This window comes from Neophocaena asiaeorientalis, unplaced genomic scaffold (genome assembly GCF_003031525.2).
Source record: "Neophocaena asiaeorientalis asiaeorientalis breed wild unplaced genomic scaffold, Neophocaena_asiaeorientalis_V1.1 scaffold45, whole genome shotgun sequence".
Taxonomy (NCBI): domain Eukaryota; kingdom Metazoa; phylum Chordata; class Mammalia; order Artiodactyla; family Phocoenidae; genus Neophocaena; species Neophocaena asiaeorientalis.
The window spans coordinates 692,379-714,504 of NW_020174642.1; the positions used below are offsets into that span (position 1 = coordinate 692,379).

General features: G+C 44.5%; 1 long non-coding RNA gene across 1 annotated transcript in view; it reads right to left on the bottom strand.

Moving 5' to 3' along the window:
* Positions 1–22,126, bottom strand: part of LOC112408613 (uncharacterized) — a 63,700-nt gene that overhangs the window by 27,836 nt on the left and 13,738 nt on the right. Inside the window, exon 2 of the long non-coding RNA XR_003004980.1 lies at positions 13,632–13,742. This is a non-coding gene — a long non-coding RNA (uncharacterized LOC112408613). The remainder of the gene's footprint in view (positions 1–13,631; positions 13,743–22,126) is intronic.

Here is a 22,126-nt window from a genome sequence, read left to right on the forward strand (position 1 = left end):
CAAATTGCTGTTTCTGTGTCTTTGTTTTCAACTGAGCATCAGCTGAAGTAATTGCTTGGGTAATCAGGGCCGCCTTATAGAAAAAAGAAATATATACTTAAAATAGTAGAATCACATTCACAAAGTGAGATCCTCACACCATGAGAGTTACCTAGAAACTGAGATCTTGTGAAGGAATATTTGATTCCAATCTCCAATCTTCCTCCTACTCTAGGCAATAAACTTACTGATGGGAATAGCAGGCAAAAATCTTCACGATGTAAATTCATATTCTCTCTCTCTTTCTCTCCTTGCCCCTGTCCCCAATGTGCATGTATAATTGATTTCATGTGAGTTATATGTAAATGTATGTTGGATGTGACTTTACATTAAGAGTGATGGTCTGGGCTGCTGTCAGATTTACTAAACAAATTTCCTGAGACTACGGTGCACTATTAAAGTGGCCTGATTTTGCATTACAAGCCCGCTTTATAACTGTCCCCAAAGGAGTCATCAATAATTTCAGTTTGGATAGAAATGTGAAAGAGACCTCTCCAATCCTGACACAAAAATGCCAGCATAGGCAGACCCATGGAAAGTCCGTCTTAAAAGCTGCAGACTGGGGCTTCCCTGGTGGCGCAGTGGTTGAGAGTCCACCTGCCGATGCAGGAGACACGGGTTCGTGCCCTGGTTTGGGAAGATCCCACATGCCGTGCAGCGGCTGGGCCCATGAGCCTGTGCTCCGCAACGGGAGAGGCCACAACAGTGAGAGGCCCGCATACCACACACACACACAAAAAAAAAACAACTGCAGACTGGACTCTTACAACCATCAGTCTAAATTCAAATGCTTCCAAAGAATAAAGAAAATGAAACAGTTGACCTCCTGGTGAACAGAAGCCCCATCACTTCTTATACTACTGAAAAATCACAAATGGAATCTACTTTTAGCATATAAACAACGTTTATAGAGATGAAAAAGTAATTATGTTTATACTAAAAAATAATATCCTTATGTTGATTTATTTTCATAACACTGGCAAAAGAGTTTGGCCATGATTCCTTAGTAGCCATCTAGTTTTTATGGTATGTACATCTCACATGAGACATAAAATACACAGACGATACATGTATTCACTGGGAAGACACAGCTTCATTCTTCTTATCTTCTCTCATTTGAGTCGAAAGAAAATTTCAAGTGTAGTTCTGTGCATACCAAAAGAGACTGGAAAATTCTGATAAATATCCTGTTAGTTTTCTTCTCAAACCTCTTTGTATGAAGCTAAGTTTTCTTTTTTTTCTTTTAGTAGCTCTGGAGTTATCATCAGAGGTCTAATTTAACTCTGCTAACGTTTTTATATTAATATGAAACTATGGTAGCCGGCTTCTAGGATGGACCCTATGATCCTTGCCTCCTGCTGTCCACACCCTTGTGTAGTCCCCTCCTACCCTGGGCCAACCTATGTGATCAACAGAATACTGTGAACATGGCGGTACGCGGCTTCCAAGGCTAGATCATAAAATATATTGCTGCTCTGCTTTGCTCTCTTGGATCATTGGCTCTGAGGGAAGCCAGCCGCTATGTTGTGAGGACACTCGATCAGCCCTGTGTAGAGGCCCATGTGTAGAGGAGCTGAGGCTGTTCCACCTTGCAGCCGAGTGAGGGAGCCACCATGGAAGCACACCCTGTAGCTCCCGTCGAGGCCCAGCCTACGAGGGACCTTAAGCCAGAAATGCCTCACAAGCCACTCTTGAAATCTTGGGCCACAGAAATCATGAGAGATAATAAACGACTGTTGCTGTTTTAAGCCATTACATATGAGGTGACTTGTTAGTGCTGGGAATGAAAAAACGTTGCCTGCCAACAAAGGAGGCCGCAGCTGTCAAGCCACTACAGCAGCCCCTACAGTGAGCCCTGAGAGGATTCAGGATGGAGACAAGCGTGCTGCCCACCACCAAGCCCTCAGCCACTGTAGCTCCCCCCAGTGGCGCACCCCGAGGGGACTCAGGATGGGAAAGCACAGGATACTGGTCCTAGATAGCTGAGGTGCATATCTAAGGAATGATTTCAATGAGCACAGACTCTTGCATCTTCCCATACATAGAAAAGTGCTCAGTGCTTTAACTTGAGGTATCTGGTTTTCTTTAATTAACAGTAATCTTTTGATGTTCCAACTGACTGGTCTTTGTTGCAAAAACCCCTGTATATCCTGGTTCCTCCCTCACCTCTTCGGACCAGTCCCTCAGAGCTATCCGAGAAGCTGCATCCCAGGCTTGAAGTCCTGAGAAAGACTGCCAAATAAAACATAACTCTCAACTTTGAGCTTGCACTTTTTTTTTTTTTTCAGTCGACAGCAGCAATACATAACTAATACAGAGACTTTTATTTTTTCATTTCATTTCATTTCGTTTCATTTCATTTTAATTTATTGCCCCGCCAGGCGGCACGTGGAATCTTAGTTCCCCAACCAGGGATCTAACCCGTGCCCCATGCGTTGGGAGAACAGAGTCTTAACCACTGGACCACCAGGGAAGTCCCCAAGGTTTTATTTTAAAAATCAGTTATATGGTGGCAAAACGAAACTAATCATGCATGATATCCATTTCTGTGGTTTATAATTGCTGTACTTCTTGCACTTTTATTCTTTGGTTGTCTCAGTGCCTGGATACATTTCCGGATATTGAAAACTAAGTACATTACAAAAATATGTTTCAGTCCAAGATCCGAATCTGGAAATTATAAACATCTGTAGTCTTAGTAGATGATTGGTTTATTAGGAAAGGATGTAACTCAGGAACGGCCAGAGTGTAAGGGGTGGAGGGGCAGAGAGCTGGCGGTGGGAAGCTGTGGGTGGGACACGTGGGTTCCTGTGCACTTACTGCTGAGTGAGGTAGGAAGCCACTATGGCTGCAGGGCAGAAAAGAGATGCTGTAAATTTAAAAACTGAAAATTAAGTGTCAGTGTGGATGTGGGGACTCAGAGACTCCTGGGCACAGCGGCGGGTGTGTAACCAAGTTCACTCAGCCTGGAGGCGAGTGCCTCAGAACACTGAGGAGTTAAGTGTGCAGGTGCTCCATCACATATCAAGTTCGTTTTGTACAGCGGCACAGAGAAATATCTATGAGACGGTACATCCTGGTAGCAAAGTGAATTAGAGTTTTCCAGAGAAGCAGAACCAGTAAGACGTATATGTGTGTTTACTGTAAGGAACTGGCTCACGTGATTATGGAGGCTGACAAGTCTCAAGGTCTGCACTGAGCAAGCTGGTGACCCAGGAGAGCTGATGAGGAAGGTCTAGCCTAAGACCCGGGAGACAAGATGGTGGAGCAGAAGGGCAGGAGCGCACCCCACGAAAACATCAAAATCACAACTAGGGGCTTCCCTGGTGGCGCAGTGGTTGAGAGTCCGCCTGCCGATGCAGGGGACACGGGTTCGTGCCCCGGTCCGGGAAGATCCCACATGCCGCGGAGCGGCTGGGCCCGTGAACCATGGCCGCTGAGCCTGCGCGTCCGGAGCCTGTGCTCCGCAACGGGAGAGGCCGCAACAGTGAGAGGCCCGCGTACCGCATAAAAATAAAAAAAAATCACAACAAACTGCTGAACAGCCACGGACCAAAAAATCACTGGAAGCTACCAGAAAAGATATCCTGTATCCAAAGACAAAGAAGAAGCCACAGCGAGACGGTAGGAGGGGCACAATCACGAAAGAATCAAATCGCATACCCGCCCGGTGGGTGACCCACAAACTGGAAAATGATTATACTGCAGGGGTTCTCCCACAGCAGTGAAAGTCCTTATCCCCACGTCAGCTTTCCCAGCCTAGGGCCTGGCCTCGGGAGGAGAAGCCCCCAGAGCATGTAGCTTTGAAGGGCAGCCGGGCTTGATTGCAGGAATTCCACAGGACTGGGGTAAACAGAGACTCCACTCTTGGAGGGTGCACACAGGATCCAGGGGAAAAAGCAGTGGCCTCATAAGAGCCTGGGCCAGACCTACCTGCTGGTATTAAGGGTCTCCTGTGGAGGCAGAGGGTGGCTGTGGCTCAGCATGGGGACAAAAGCCTAAGACCCAGGAGAGCCACTGTCGTATGTTGCAGGTGAGGGCAGGAGAAGACCGACGTCCCAGCTCAAGCACTTGGGGAAGTTCCCCCTCATTCAGCCGTTTTGTTCTATTCAGGTCTTCAACTGACTGGATGATGCCCACCCACACTAGGGAGGGCAATCTCCTTTACTCAGTTTACCGATTCGAATGTTAATCTCATCCAAAACACCCCACAGACAAACCCAGAATTATGTTTGACTAAATGTCTGGGCACCTTCGGGCCCAGTCAGGTTGACACATAAAATGAACCCTCTGGGCTTCCCTGGTGGCACAATGGTTAAGAATCCGCCTGCCAATGCCGGGGACACGGGTTCGAGCCCTGGTCCAGGAAGATCCCACATGCCGCGGAGGACTAAGCCCGTGCGCCACAACTACGGAGCCTGCGCTCTAGAGCCCGTGAGCCACAACTACTGAGCCTGCGCGTCTGGAGCCTGTGCTCTGCAACAAGAGAAGCCACCGCAATGAGAAGCCCAACACCGCAACGAAGAGTAGCCCCCGCTCGCCACAACTAGAGAAAGCCCACGCGCAGCAACACAGACCCAACGCAGCCAAAAATAAATAAATATACATTTTTAAAAATAAATTAAGTACTGGCAGTACTTAAAATAAATTAAGTACTCACACAAAGTACTGGCAGTAACCTTGGTGCCCAACCCAAGGGGATTTATAATTAAAGTGTAGTAGACGAAAGTTTAAAGTATAGTGCTCACCAGTTAAAAGTAATAAACCTGTTTCATATTGCAACATGGATAAAACAGAAAATTATGAGTTGACAAGGTAACAGCAAAACAAAAATACAGCTGTCCCTTTGTACCTGCAGGAGATTGGTTTCAGGACCCTCAGCAGATACTAGAATCCAAGGATGCTCAAATCCCTTATACAAAATGGCGTAGTATTTGCATATAACCTACCCACACCCTCCCGTATACTTTAAATCACCTTTAGATTACTTATAATACTTAATACAATGTAAACACTGTGTAAATAGTTGTAAGTACAATGTAAATGCTAGTTGCTGCCACACAGCAAATTCAAGTTTTGATTTTTGGAACTTTTGGGGATTTTCTTTTTTTTTGGAGTACTTTTGGTCCATGGTTATTTGCATCCACAGATGCAGAACCTGAGGCTATACAGGTCTGACTGTAATCCTATTTTTATTTGCAACCCTAGAATGAGACCCAAAAAAATCTGCTCCCCCAAACCATGAACTGATTATGATATTCAACCAAAAGAGAAGGTTCCTCCCCAAGAAGAATGTGTCTGTCACCATTGGAGGTAACTTACTTCCTCTGAAAAATGATCATTGAAGGGAAATAACTGAATAATTATCTTGCCTTCACTTTAGGAACTATATTTCAGGGTGACCAAATAGGGCTGAATGATGAGAAAGGGCTCTGTTTTACAGAAGGATACTGTAACCAAAAGCGGGGTCCAGCTGTTCGCTGCTCAAAAGCCAATAAAGAGGCAAAGTTGGTGGAAAGGAAAGTTTGCTTTATTTTGGATGTCAGCAATGGGGGTGGGGCGGACTCCTGTCCAAAGGCCGACTCCCCCTACAAATGACAACCATGGGCAAGAGCTTTCATAGACGGAGGGAGGGGCTACGTGCAGAACAGCACAGGCAGCTCTGACGGTCATCTTGAAATCGGTCATCGCTGGTCTGACCAGCGTCATCTTGATTGTCTTAGGTACAGTTAATCTTCAGTTCCAGGGTCGGTTTGTTCCCATTTCCTTGAGGCCAATTCTTGGAATTGTGGCAGCTTACCTCATGGCTACAGTCTGGTCATCATGTAGTTAACTTCTCCCACCTGGTAGGAGTTTCAGTATCTATAAGACAGCTCACAGGATATGGCTCAGAATATCATCTATAGCCCCTGAGAAGGAACTAATGGTCCTTGACTTTGCTTAATGACTAAATATTACTATTTAGTCTTGTTGGACTGTTTTCCTTTGTTTCTGCATTTTCTCACTTCTCTGATCAGACTTATTCTTGGGCTAAAGTTTTTTCACAGACAAAAGGCAGGCTGAGGACACGGGGTGGGGCAAGGACCATAGGGTCCTGTTCTGTTTCAATACCAGCTAATTAATATGGAAAAATCATAGTACAAAATCACCATTTTGCAAACTCTGATAAAATAATTGATTCAGGCAACATTAATCAATAGATGAGAAAATCTTTGGGTGAAAGACCGATGGGGGACAGAGTGTCAAGTGTCATGCCAGAGGATACTTGCTAGTTGAAAGAGGGAAACACAATTCTTCCATGAGGGATCAGGCTCTCCTCACCACAACTCACCAAATCTTAGCATCGTAAGCAATGGGGCAACCGGATTATTTTGAGCATCCTGGTGTGTTGAAATACAAAGCACAAGACACTGCACTGAAGTATTCTTACTTCAATATTTAATATTTTTGTTAATATTTTGTTTAATATTTTTGTTAAGTCTGAGCAGGATCTTAGGTCTAAATTCCAGGTGACAGGAAGTAAAGGAGACAGGTTAAATGACCGCATGAGGGAGCAACCAACCAAATCTAAAATGTGGGACATTTTGCAGGAAAACTGATTTGGCTTTCTCAATAAGACACCGGCATTTAATGCAGGAAAAGCAGGGAATTGTCCTACATTAACTCAAACAAACCAGCTGTAATAAAATGGTTTTTTAAGGACAACTGGGAAAATCTGAATATGTGCTGTGCGCAAAATGGTATTAGGGAATTAATTTTCTGATGTGTGACGAAGGAATTATGGTTCTGAAAGGCGCTGTCCTCTCTCTCTCTCTTTTTTTTTGCGGTATGCGGGCCTCTCACTGTTGTGGCCTCTTCCGTTGCAGAGCACAGGCTCCGGAGGCGCAGGCTCAGCGGCCATGGCTCACGGGCCCAGCCGCTCCGCGGCATGTGGGATCTTCCCGGACCAGGGCACGAGCCCGTGTCCCCTGCATCGGCAGGCGGACTCTCAACCACTGCGCCACCAGGGAAGCCCTGTCCTCTTTATTTAGGGTTGAGACGCTACGATGTTTGTAATTTACTTTAAAATGCTTCAGGAAATTATATAGAACAAAATAGGAAGCAAAAACGGGGCAAAACGATCATTGTTGAATCCAAGGGATGGGTTCATTAAGTCATTCTCTGTACTTTTCTGAATATTTGAAAAACTTCACATACAAGGGTGAAAAGGGGTCTGTGGGGCTCCTGGGAAGAAGAAATTCAGAGGTTTTAGGAATCATTTAACATTTGAAAACTCACATCCAAACAGAAATTGATGGGTATAATTCTTACTGATATACTTATCTTTGCATTAAGCCTGTTTCAGAAAGACTGTTCACTCAGTCCAGGAAGACAACATTACTAACAGCTGTTTGAGAGAAATTCAGGGTCATGAAAGCAAACTGACCAGGCTCTTAGTGCTCAAGAGTGGATCAGACCAGGGGCCAGAAGCCTTGGGTTCTAACCCTGGGGCTGCCAAGTGTTATTTCCTCTCACTTGAGCCTGAGTGTTCTTACTCCAAAATGGGAGCATCTATTCAACTCCACGAACATTTCTTAACCATGTGCAGTGTTCCAGCACTGGGTTAGGTGCTGCTGGAATGAAGAATGATCCTACGGCGCCTCTCATTCAGTAGGAAAGACAGACAGGAAAGGTCAAGCCAGGGAGCTCCCCGGTGGTCTAGTGGTTAGGATTCGGCGCTTTCACTGCCATGGCCCGGGTTCAGTCCCTGGTCAGGGAATTGAGATCCCGCAAGCCCCATGGCCAAAATTTAAAAAAATAAAAGGCCAAGCCAGCTAGGCACTGATCAGGACTATGAAGGTGGACAATCAATGCACAGCAAAGATTACTCAGAATTCAAGCAGATACTACCGGTATTTTGTTATGGCAGCCCAAACAGACTAAGACAGGTGCATAAAATAAAATACATAGGATTACAAAGGAAACGTTGAAACTCTACTAACAAAATGTACTTCAGATTTGTGATATGTAATATATTAGCTCTTTTGTTAATGCGTTAAATCACAAGCTCTAGTGATGAATCTAATTAACTGCTCTGATTTCAAGGGAGTGATGAGTATAAATAATGTTCTGCATCAGATGCAATGCGATATGAAACGTCTGGAGTTTCCATGGGTTACACAGCCATTGGTACTGCTTTGGTTTGTTGTCTCATTCATAATTGAAGAGGATGCTCAATTTCAGTCGGAGGCTGGTGAAAATAACTACCTAATTTCTCTCCCAGCTAAGTTTAAGACCCCCTGAATTCTATCCAAGGACACCTTGAGGACACCAGTTAAGAACTGAGGGACTTCCCTGGCAATCCAGTGGCTAAGACTCCTCTCTTCCAGTGCTTGCATTGCAGGGGGTGTGGGTTTGATCCCTGGTTGGGGAACTAAGATTCCACATGCCCCGTAGCCAAAAACAAAAACAAAAAAACCCTCATAAGTGTGAAGCTATCTTACTTATCCTGAAAATAGGTATAGCACGAATGGCTGTATCTTTAGGATCTTGCTGAGTACAGGGGAGACTCATTTTCTTTGAAAGGCCCAAGTTTACTAACTGATTCTTTTGGGTGAGTTAGTTTGGGAGAAGGAGATTCACCTAGGCTCCCAGTATCTGCCTACAGCTGAGTTATTAATTGTACAGAAGGAAAACCACCTTTATAGTGGGGAACTATCCCAAACATCATAATGTAAATGACCACCGCAAGTGTCCAACGTTTCAAAATATTAGTAGTAGGACACACTGAGATCACGTCACTCCAGACGCAAAATGTGTAAACAGAATAATCTCAAGTAAATAATCAGATAAACCCAAATCAAGGGACCCTGTACACAATTATGTACCTCTTCTCTTCAAAAATGTCCATGTCATGACAAAGAAACGCTGAGGAACTGTTCCAGATTATAGGAGATTAAAGAAGTTGACAATGAAATGTCTTGCTTAACCCGTGACTGGAGCCCAGCTTGAACACAAAGGTTTATAAAGGATATTATTGGGACAACTGGTAAAATCCAAACACGGAAAATATATTACACAATAATATTGTATTAATATTTTCTTGAATTTGACGATTTTCCTGAGATTATGTAAGAGAATGTCTTTGTTCTTAGGAGATATACCCTGTATTATTTAGAGGCAAAGGGGACATATTAGACTTAATGGTTCAGCAAAAATGTCTCTTTATATATTAGATAGATAAATAGGTACAAATATTGGGTGCATATATACACATATATACATATGTATCTATACACAAATATATACATATATTTCTATATACATGTATACACATAAATATATACATATATAGAGGGAGAAAGAGAGAGAGGGTTCATGAGCAAATGAGACAAAAATCTAACAACTGGTGAATCTGGATAAAAGGTATAAAGAAGTTCACTGTCCTATTATTGCAACTTTTTTGTGGGTTTGACTTTTTCCCAAAATACAAAGTTAAAAACAATTAAAAAGCCCACCATCCAGAGTCAGCTGTTACAAATGCTTCAGCTACTTTAAAAAAAATTTATTTATTCTATTTATTATTTATTTTTGGCTGCTTTGGGTCTTCGTTGCTGCTCGTGGGCTTTCTCTAGTTGTGGTGAGCAGGGGCTACTCTTCACTGCGGTGCACGAGCTTCTCATTGCAATGGCTTCTCTTGTCGCGGAGCACGGGCTCTAGGCACACGGGCTTCAGTAGTTGCGGCACGCAGGCTCAGTAGTTGTGGCTCGCGGGCTCCAGAGCGCAGGCTCAGTAGTTGTGGCGCACAGGCTTAGTTGCTCCACGGCATGTGGGATCTTCCTGGGCCAGGGTTTGAACCTGTGTCCCCTGCATTGACAGGTGGATTCTTAACCACTGTGCCACCAGGGAAGCTCCTCAGCTATTTTTATCTCTGATCAACACCAGAGTCTCTGCTAATTAGCTATAATGCACGGTAGAAATTAGTTTTCATTGTGTAGTCATGGCGCTCAGACGTGGGGATTAGCTGGGCTTACTGTGCAGGCCCCCCAGGTTTGAGCAGGGGATAAGAATCCAGCCAGTCCTGTGGCCTGAACTTCTCTGAATGGTACCCGGGGTTTAGGATTCTGAACCACCCACATGTGCAGGTGCTCACTGGTGGCGTCTGTTCCTGAGTCCCGAGACCTGACACCGGAACTGTAATCCCTGCATCCGCCCTGAGTGAACCTTTCAGAGAGCGAGGGTTTGGAGGCTGAGGCCCTACAGCCCGGACTACATGGACTTCCAGAAGAGACGTCTAAGGGTTGCTGGGTCAGCCTGCTCATGAGTGCACGTGGCAGAGTTCAGTCTGAGATGTGGTTTTTTCAAGACCTTCTCTTCCTCCTCATGATTGTTATTTTATAGCTTTACTGATATACATATACCTCCCATTTGTAGTCGAGAGGTCCATGAATTTTGTCAATACACAGTCCTGTGACTGCTATATTCGTTTCAGAACTCTTTCATCACTCCTAGAAGTCCCCTCCTGCCTCACTGCCCTCATCACCGCCCCGATCTGGACCACGAAGTACTACTCATCTGCCTTCTGTCCCTATGGCTTTGCCTTTTCTAGAATTTCCTCTGAATGGAGTCATCTCAGGATGTAAACTTCTGTGTCTGGCTTCTTTCACTCAGCATAATGGTTTTGAGATTCACCTCCTGTGCTGTGTGCTGTGGTTTTGATTCAGATTTCCCTAATGATTAGTGATGTTGGGCATCTTTTCATTTGCTCATTGGCCATTTTTACAACTTCTCTGGAGAAATGTCTCTTCAATTCCTTTGCTCATTTTATAAGTGCATTGTCTTGTGTTTTTTTTTTTTGTTTTTTTTTTTGCGGTACGCGGGCCTCTCACTGTTGTGGCCTCTCCTGTTGCGGAGCACAGGCTCCGGACGCGCAGGCTCAGCGGCCATGGCTCACGGGCCCAGCCTCTCCGCGGCATGTGGGATCTTCCCGGACCGGGGCACGAACCCGTGTCCCCTGAATCAGCAGGCGGACTCTCAACCACTGCACCACCAGGGAAGCCCCTGTGCATTGTCTTTTGATGCTGTTGTTGAGTTGCAGGAGTTCTTCATATATGCTGTATATTAATCTCACATAAGATACATAAATTGCAAATATTTTCTCCCATTCCATAGGTTGCCTTTTCACTCAGTTGATAGTATCCTTTGGTACACAAAAGTTTTAAATTTGGATGTAGTCTTTAGTCTTTTAAAATCTGAAACATTTCCCAGGCCTTTCTTTACCTTTCATGACATGGACCTTTTTGGAGAGTACAGGCCCTTATTTTGTAGCATGTCCTCAGCTTGGGTCTATATAATTGTCTCCTCATGATTTGGTTCAGCTTGTGCATTTTTGGCAGGAACACAGTATCTGTGATGTTGTGGTCTTTTCAGTGCATCCATCAGGAGACATGTCACCAGTCTGTCCTATTATTGGAGATGCTGATTGAAATCTCTTAACTCAGGTGGTGTCCTCTGGTAAGTATGTAGCTGATAAGCAATCTGGGGGGACAGCTTTAAGATTCTGTGCATGTTACAAGTATCCTTTTCCCCAACAAAATGTAAGCCAGTAGTTTTAGCATCCATTATGATTCGAGCCTGAATCAATGATTATAGTGATGATTTGCTATGATGGGTGAAAAATGGTGACTTGGTTTTCTACTTGTATTAGTCCCACCACATTTATTATGGCATTTTAGTTGGCATTTTACTTTCCCTTATAATGAAAGAAGAGCTTTCTTCACTCTTCCTGTTTATTTGTTCTTCGATATCATTCTGATTCACAGATTCTTTTTTACTCGAGGTATTATTACATCTATAATCATTTTGATGAACTTTGTTTTTTGTTTGATTGTTTTTTGCATGTAACCATATATCTGGATATCACTCTGTATCAGTTCATAGAGTTCTTCCTTGTTGGTTTTTATAGCAATGTGCTACTTCATTGTGTGGACATGCTATAATTTATTCAAACAATTTCTTACATACGGACATTTAGGTTGTTTTGAATATTCTGCGTTACAAACTATGCTGTAATAAATAACCATCACAATTTTTTTTGTATTGCTAGAGGTAATTGAGGGTAGTACCCGGAAGTGCTATTTCTAGGTCAAAGGGTAAATACCCTGTAATTTTCTTAGCTATTGCTCAATTCTCCTCAGCAGAGGTTGGACCATTTTGTTGTGCCCACTTCCAGCCTCGCCACAGAGTGGTTTGTCAAGATATTGAGTTTCTGCTCTTCTGATGAATGACAGGTGCATTGTCACTTAGGTGTGTCTCATCGTGCGCAGAGAGGTTGCATCCTTCCACCACTTCCAGTAAGTGGCTCCTAAGACCTTATTTTAGAGAAATGGCTTCCATTCGGGCTCCAGGTGCTTATTCTTTGGCCCCAGCCCCTCTCTCCTCCCTGTCTAGACAGATGAGGTCTGTCAGACTGTAGGAATGGGATCGTCACTACCATCGTCGTCAAACGTGCCCAAACGTGAGAGGGCACTCAGTCCACCGGCACCAAGTGGGCGCATTTCCGTGCAGCTGGACAACTTGCACAGCCCTTCCTCTCACTCCTATCTCAACCTCCACAGCAACCTCCCCCAGAGGGTACAGATGACCCTCCCTGCTGAGTGCTGAGGCAAAGGGGCTCGGAGAGACGAAGCAGCTCACCCAGCCAGTGAGAGGAGAGTCCAGTCCAGAGACCATGAGCATCGAGTCCTAGTCAGTGCCTGCAAAGTTAGGGAACTGTCCCCAAGACTACTCTCACTTCTGACACCAGAGGCCAGCTCAGGGTCCCCACAACCACCGCCAAGTTCAGTGACTCACTAGAAGGACCCTCAGAACTTGCTGAAAGCAATTATACTCACAGTTATGCTTTATTACAGCAAAAAGATACAGATGAAAACCAGTCAAGAGAAGAGACAAATAGGGCGCAGTCGGGAGAGGTTCCTACTCAGCGTCCTCCGGGTAAACAAATGTAACTGATCAGGACACTATGGGGCCTGCCGGGGGACAGACCCCTCCCCCCCACGTCCTCTGCTTTGGCTCCTCTCTGAAGCACCTAGATAACAGTATCTGTTGCACATTTCCTGAATTGTTTTACAGATGCCCAAACCACCACCAAATGGAAAACGTGAACTACAAGATGACCATGAGCACATAGCCCCTAGACCTACTGGCGCCTGAAGACTGATAATGTTACCAGCACTCACCACCAACCAATCAGAGAACAGTGCGTGAGCTGATCACACACCCTGGGACTCCCCTCCCTCACCTTGCCTTTAAAAACACCTCCCTGGGTGCAAGTGTTTTGAGCATTAGCTGCGCTGGACTCTGTCTGGTGCCTTACAATAAACGCTGCACTTTCCTTCACCACAACCTGGTGTCAGTAGATTGGCGCCCGTGGGCAAGTGGACCTACATTTGGTTCTGTAACACAAAGGCACTCTTATCAGGCAGGAGAGCCTAAGGGCTTAGAGATCACCTCTGGGGAGCTGAGGGCAAAGAGCAGATCTCTCTTTGGGCAAGGGTAAATTCTTTATTACACAATGCCCTTTCCTTGTGACACATTCATACAAGTGAGGGTACCTGCTCATGACCTTGGAGGAAGAGTCCAGCCTCTGTGCCCACGTAACTGGCATGAAGAAGGATCCCACCTGGCTCAACGGCAGGACTGGGAAATGGACAGCAACAGCCAGTCTGCAAGAAAAGTACAGTAGACTGGTTATTGAGAATTCACATCCAGTGTTTTTCTCCACTCATCAAATATGGAAGAAAAACGTCAGTTTGACCCCACCGGGCTCTTGCGTCAGGCCCAGCTGGCCTCAGTATCATTTCTGATTTGATTGCATCCAGAACCCATAGGTGGTGCCAATTTTCAGTTTGGGCAACACATAATTTTAAAAATAAAAAAAAAGGGGGGGAATCTGAAAGATTAACAAACCTCTTTCTTCTATCGAATTACATTTCCCGGTTGAGGTAATGTTACAATGAAGATTGCCTTGCAATTTGTACAAAAGGGGTAAGTTCACAGCTTTATTCACTGTGAGACTGTTGTTGACACTTGCAAAAATCTTCCACCTCCAAATCAGACAAAGGTCAATTGAGAGGAGGCCGCCAAGCCTTACTATTTAGGGATGGGGGAGGGGAGAGGAAAGGAAGACAAATTCAGACCTGAGGGAGCAGGGGATTGGGGGTGGCGTGGCGAGGGGGGCTGGGAGGGAGGAGAAAAAACTTTTTGGTTCACCTCACAGGCTTTCTCCACACACTGGGCTATCCTGAAGGAGGAGGACAGAGTTTGTTTTCTCTTGAGGTCCTCCAGCCCACCCAGTGTCCTTCTCAGGATTTCCATGCTCCTCCAGCCTTCCTTGGATAGGATGCCAGGGCCACAGACAGATGTTTTCTTTCTTTTTTCCCTTTTTTTTTTGGGGGGGGGGGGGTCACGCCTTGTGGCTTACAGAATCTCAGCTCCCTGATCAGGGACTGAACCCAGGCCACGGCAGTGAAAGCCTGGAATTCTAACCACTAGGCCATCAGGGAACTCCCTCAATTATATGCTTGGTCTGGGGCTTCAGCTGACACTCCCAGACGGGGGTCTGTTACAGTCTTCCAAATCTGGAGGTCTGTGGATTCATCCCAGACACCTGACCTGTTCAACCATCAATTTCATGGCTGGCTCTTTCTCTGTGTCTTCAGCGTGAATGTGACTCAGTCAATATGACTTCCCATCACATGGGCCGTTCCGGTTGCCCTGAAAGGGATTTCCCAGCATCGTGGGCTTCCACAGCTCCAGTTAGATACTTTCCTTCTTCCTCCAGTTTTAAGCATCTGGGAATCTCAGCCAAGCCTAAAATCAGAGGTCCTCATCTATCACCTCAATTAATGAACAATAAATATTATATACCCGGCTGGTTTCTATGTAAAATGTTTCTAGCACCAATTGCATTCCATTGTGCGAGGGGAGGGTGTTGGTGGCAGTAGGGAGGGTGGTTCCCAACACTATCCAGCAAGTCTCCAGACACCAGCTCAGTGTCCCACAATTCAACTCTATTCTGACATTGCCTACTCAGAGAGGGCATCATATCCCACAGGTTAAGGGCTCAGTCTCACACGCCTAGCCCCTTCCCCAGCTTCGGAAGCCAGGCATAAGGCCAGCTGATCACCTGTGCTTCTGACCGACTGGAGGTTCCAACAAGACCCCTCCTTGAGTTTGATTAACTTACTAGAGCAGCTCACAGAACTCAGAGAAACATTTAATTCGCTAGATTACTGGTGTATTATAAAAGGATATGAACAGCCAGATGGAAGAGATTCGTAAGGCAAGGTATGGGGAAGGGGCGTGGAGTCTCCATGCCCTCTCCAGGCATACCATTCTCCCCCCATCTCCAAGTGTTCACCAGCTCAGAAGCTCTCCAAACCCTATCTTTTGGGGGTTTTCCGGAAGCTTCATTTCATAGGCATCATTGATTAAGTCATTGGCCATTGGTGGCTGACTCGACCTCCAGCCCCTCTCCCCTCCCTGGGGGTGAGGGGGTGGGACCAAAAGGTTCAGCCTCTAATCACGTGGTCAGTTCTTCTGGCAACCAACTCCCACCCTTAGGGGGATCCAAAAGTCATCTCATTAACATAAAAAAGAACTTTCATCCTTCTAGTCACTTAGGAAATTGCAAGGATTTTAGGAGCTCTGTGTCAGAAATGGACAAGGACCAAGTATGTATTTAATTACATTACCATACCATGACCCAAATATCCTTTCTTTTTTTTTTTTTTTTGCGGTACGCGGGCCTCTCACTGTTGTGGCCTCTCCCGTTGCGGAGCACAGGCTCCGGATGCGCAGGCTCAGCGGCCATGGCTCACGGGCCCAGCCACTCCGCGGCATGTGGGGTCCGTGGGATCCTCCCGGACCGGGGCACGAACCCGTGTCCCCTGCATCGGCAGGCGGACTCTCAACCACTGCGCCACCAGGGAAGCCCCAAATATCCTTTCTTTAGGAAAATGCAGAATTGGGGATCATAAGTATCCCGCATTTTGTTTTGACATCAATTGATTTATTCATCAAATACCTATTGAGGGTTTACTCTGTGCCCAGCGCTATGCTGGCACTGGAGGCTTAATGATGAGCAGGGTAGGCAAGGTCAAAGTTGAAGAAAGGCACCGCTCTGAGATGGCTTTCAGTTATTTTTCATTCTGAAGGGAAAAACTCTCTGAGAACTGAAAACTCTACCTCTGTCTTGTCAAAAAATAAACTGAGGTATATTAAATGTTTTAAGAGTTTGAGCAAAATTAATTTGAGTCGGGCAGCATCCAATCTAGGAAATGGAAAGGAGCTCTGAGGAGCTGTACAAAATGAAAGCTTTTTATAGGTAGAAGGGAGCAGAAACAAGGACATTATACAAGGCAAAAAATCCAGGTGGTTAGAGCAGGTTACTTTCCTTTCGAGTCTGTCAGGCAGATTACCTAACTAGTGCTAGGAGTCAGGCGATTCTAGGAATCAGGTGATTCCTGATTGACCGGTTAAAGATTCCATTTCTAGGAGAGCAGAAACTGTAATTAAGTTGTCTTGGTTTGGTGACGTGGGGCTTAACATAAGCGACTCCATTTGGGGCCTGTTGTCTTGTTTTTAACGGTCTCAACCAGAGGTGAATCTTACATCTTATAAAATTTATCTTAGTAGTATTTTTAATAGTTAAGCATTTTAAAAATATATAATAAAATATTTTTGGAAAAGATTACACAGTACCAGAGCATGGTAAATTCAAATGGCCCAGAAGGGATCACAGGTAAGTCAACCACTCCTTCCCCCAGAGCTGGTAGGAGAAGTTTAGGCTTCGGGCCTGCAGGGGGACCTCCTAGCCAGCTCTCCTTTCTCCTCAGGCCTATTCTAGATCCTTGGACCCGAGGGCTCTGGCATGCTGGGCAGAGGGGGGGTGGCGGCAGGGGTGAGACAAGTCCCCAAGAAAGGCCTTGGGTTCACATATCCAACCAGCTGTTTGGGGTAGGGATGGAAGTTACTCATTCTCAAATGCTTATGGATGCCAGACACTGGTCCAGACATTTAGTTGGGATACATCCCCTTCTTGCAGGGGAAGAGCTGGTAAGGGGTGGCTGGATGAGTGCCTGGTGTGAGAACCAGGGCAAAAAACCTTCCCCCACCCCACTATTCTTAACTGCATACTAAACAGCTTCATGTCGGCAGGGGGGCAGTGCAAGTCCTTTCTTCCCTAGTCACCTACAATGAGAGGGATTTGTAGCCACCACTGATTGAACAAAGGATCCCTGAAGGATGTTATACTCTACTTTTCTTCAACAAAAACTGACCTTGCAACACAGGAATCCCAGTGAACTACCCATTTTTCATCTTTAAGCAGTGCTGTACGCTGCCAGTTCTAGACAAGGAGCCATTTCTGATATCTAGAAGACTTCTTGCAACCAGTGGGTTGGAGACGGGGCCTGGCTGTAAAGGACTGAGAGTAGAATTCAGTTACAGGGCCCGCTGTCCTGGGGTTGCCTCTTGTGCTGGAAATTACCTGCTGTGAAATGACGTTAAAAACAACCGCTCTTCACTCTTCACTCTTCACTGTTCCTTCCTTCCCTCCTTCCATTTATTTTTAATTGCGGTAAAATATACACAACATAAATTTTACATTTTTAAATTTAAAATTTTAAGCTGTGGTAAAATACACATAACATAAAATTTACCATCTCAGACACTTTCAAGTGCACAGTTCAGTGGCATCAGGTACATTCACATTATTGTGTATCCACCACCACCATCCATCTCCAGAACGCTTGCCATCTCACAAAACTGAGACTGAGTTTTGTACACTGAGACTGTGTACTCATTAAACAACTTCCTTCTTCCAGTCCCTGGCAACTACTACTCTACTTTCTGTGTCTATGAGTTTGACTATCTAGATACTTCACATAAGTGAAATCAAGCCGTGTTTGTCCTTTTGTGTCTCACTCAAAAGCAGAGCGTAGGGCTTCCCTGGTGGTGCAGTGGTTGAGAGTCCGCCTGCCGATGCAGGGGACACGAGCCTGTGTCAGAATTTCTTTCCTTTTTAGGCTGAATAATATTCTATTGCTTTGATAGACCACATTTTGTTTATCTATTGATCTGTCCATGGACATTTGGGTTGTGCCCACATCTTGGCTCTCGTGAATTATGCTACTATGAACCTGGGTGTACAGATACCTGATCATGTCCTGCTTTCAGTTCTTCTGGATGTGTACCCAGAAGTGGAGTTACCCTCCTCACTTTTCTTAATTACAAACTAAATGACTCTGTGCTGGGAAGAGAAACTCAGGATGAACATGCAGTCTGTTGGATGTTTACCACCAGTTTGATAACCCAGCTGAAGCTTTCTCATTTAAAAAAAAGAGAAAAAGGGATTTCACCTTCTCACAGTTTTGTATAAACTCCCACCCACTGACACACTTTCAAACATACCTCATTTCTGATATAACTGTCCTCCCTCTCTCCCTCTCTCTCGCCAGAAATTACAACCACCACAGATACCATACTCTTATTAGGTACTTTCCCTACTCACGTCAGAGCTGTATCATAGAAAGTTAGCCCTGAAAAGCAAATACCCCTTCACTGTAGGTATGGACTTTCACACAATCTCTTGTCTTAGATTTACGTAAAAGATCAAGCTCCATTTAAGAGAAAGAACAAAGAAAAGATGGTGACCAAAAATGCCTGAAGTGGATTAAATAAAAAATAGATCAGCTGCTCAAGAGGGAATAGGAAACAACTAGCAATTCACAGACTTAGAAAGTCAATAAACACAAGGAAGTGTGGTCATTTGCATGAATAATCAAATAAATGGAAATTTAAAGTGAGATCTTAGTTTTACCTCTCAGACTGGCAGATAAAGAGACCGGTATTACGGAAGCTTGATGAGGCTGTACGGAAACAAACACTGAGGGTGGGGATGGAAATAACTGCAACCTTTTTGAAGCACAATTTGGCAAAAAAAAAAACCTATGGCTCAGCATTTACGCTTTTAGGAATTTGTATTTCAGAGGCATTTCATAAATCCATAAGAATACCCATACAAGTCCATAAGAAAACATGCAGCCTCTGTTCTAATAGCACATAACTGAAAACTTCCACGTTTCCATCCAAAGATAAGTTCAAGTCCTAACGATTAGCACCTGTGAATGTGACCTTATTTGGAAATAGGATCTTTCTAGATATAATTAGTTAAGATGAGGTCATACTGGATTAGGGTGGACCCTAAACCAATGTCTGGTGTCCTTGTAAGAAGAGGAGAGGACACACACACATACACACAGGGAAGAAGGCCAAGTGCCCATGGAGGCAGAGATTGGAGTGATATAGCCACAAGCCAAGGAATGCCTGGAGCTTCCAGAAGCTGGAGGAGGCAAGGAAGACTTCTTCCTTAGAGCCTCTGGAGGGATCAGAACTCTGTTGACACCCTGATTTTGGACATCTGTCCTCCAGAACTGTGGGAGAATACATTTCTGTTATTTTAACTTATCCAGTTAGTTATAATTTGTTATGGCAGCCCTAGGAAAGTAATACAGTAGGGGATGGCTCAATAATGATACATACACATGACTAGGGATGGGTGTGAGACCCTCAATCTATTCCTTATTATGCTTTGGATTTTTTTTTTTTTTTTTTTTGCAGTACGCGGGCATCTCACTGTTGTGGCCTCTCCCGTTGTGGAGCACAGGCTCCGGACGCGCAGGCTCGGTGGCCATGGCTCATGGGCCCAGCCGTTCCGCAGCACGTGGGATCCTCCCGGACCGGGGCACAAACCCACGTCCCCGGCATCTGCAGGCGGACTCTCAACCACTGCGCCACCAGGGAAGCCCTATGCTTTGGATTTTGAACTATGTGAATATAGTTCCTTTTATAAAAATAAAATTTAAACAATTAATAAAATATCATTCTACTTCTTTCCCTATAACCTAGTTGTTTGGGTTTTACTTATTGCACTTTAAAGTTACAGTAATGGAGGACAATTATATTGAGTTTTTTCATAAAATTTTGAATTGGAAAGATCTAAGAGATTCCCTAGTGTGGTAGGCAGAATAACGGCTCCCAAAGATGTCCACATCCTAATCTCCAGAACCTGTGAATATATTAGGTTATATGGCAAAGAGGAATTAAGTTCACAGATGGAATTTAGGTTGCTAATCAGCTGACCTTAAAATAAAGAGGTGGGACTTCCCTGGTGGCGCAGTGGTTGAGAATGTGCCTGCCAATGCAGGGGACACGGGTTCAAGCCCTGGTCCAGGAAGATCCCACATGCCGTGGAGCAACTTACCCCGTGCGCCACAACTACAGAGCCTGCGCTCTAGAGCCCGCGAGCCACAACTACTGAGCCCGTGAGCCACAAATTTGCTCTGCAACAAGAGAAGCCATTGCAATGAGAAGCCTGTGCACCGCAACAAAGAGTAGCCCCTGCTCGCCACAACTAGAGAAAGACTGCGCGCAGCAATGAAGAGCCAACACAGACAAAAATAAATAAATAAATTTATTTATTTATTTTAAAAAATAAAATAAAAAAATAAAGAGATAATTCTGGCTGAGCTGGGTCAATGTAATCACAAGGGTGAGCTCAATGTAACCACAAGGATCCTTACAAGTGGGAGAAGGAGGTAGAAAAGTCGGCGTCAGAGTGATGTAATGTGAGAAAGACTCAATTGGCCATTGCTGACTCTGGCCTTGAAGATGGAGGGAATGGCCATGAGCCAAGGAATGCAGGCAGCCTCTAGATACTGGAAAAGGCAAATAAATGGATTCACCCCAAGACACTCCAGAAGGGAACACGGATCTGCTAATACCATGGTTTTAGCCCAGTGAGACCCCCATCTGACTTCTGACCTCCAGAAACACAAGAAAATAAATCTGTGTCATTTTAAAACACTAAGTCTGTGGTAATGTGTTACAGCAGTAACAAGAAACTCATACATCTTGTCAACCCCTCGTTCTGTAGAAGAAACTGAGATACAAGAACGCCAGAGAAAAGAATCAATACTCTACCCCAGATGTCCTGGTTAATAAGGGTGTTTTCACTATAAAATGTGTACACAAATAATTAGAGGATAAACTTCCTTTCACCTCGTACACATTTTGTCAAAATCAAACCTTCCTGGAACATTTAAAAAATGATTTGCTCTTTGAAAAATTCAGCACATTAACATTTCTGGAACATTTCTCATCTTAAAGGCAAAAATAAACAGTAGGGACATTCCACACTCACTCTCAAACCAACTTATTAAGAACCACTTTTTTAGGACTTGCCTATGTTTCGCCATAGTTTACCGTCCTGAATTGTAATTCCTCTGCTATTCCCAAATAAACTCATTTTCCTGTTGAAATAACTGGCTCTTAACAAAACCAAACTGAACAACTTTCCCACCCAGCGGAACTGGTTTGACTTCCCTTCCTGGTAAAACTGGACTAAATTTCTCACTTCAAACCAATGCAGTTTTTATTCCAATGCAAATGAAGAGCTTTATGAGAAGAAAAACATACCACGCTGGTTCACACACAACGAATTGCATATGTAACAGGACTGCTATAAATTTAAATACCTGTTAATTGTCAAGAGTAATAAAAAGGTCACTTCTAGAATTAATGTGATTCTGAACCCTGTTATATAAGGCATTAAAAGGTTAACTCAAAGCACGTTTGTAAGAAAACTGGTAAGGGCAAAAACAGTCTTGATCAAGTGGCATATGAAAGAAAATTATTGTTAGAGTAACAGAAAACCAAACATACCCTAGAGACCTTAGGTATTTAGTGTGTGTTTTGTTTGAATCAAGACACATGGGAGTCTTACAATTTTAGTTACTTTAATCATGTTTAACATGTAAAATTAGAATAACCAAGTAAGAACAATGACGTCATTTTAGACTTTAAAACAAATTTCATGGTGTGGGTCAAAGAGTGCCAGCCTGGAATCTACCCTGGTTCAAGTCGGGGTTTTGCCATTTCTAGGCTGTGATCACCTCCCCAAAGTCTTAATTCTCAGTTTGTAAATTGGGGATATGCCTGGCCTCCTAACAGGCGCTTGTGAGCACAAAGTGGAATAGGAAGTGTG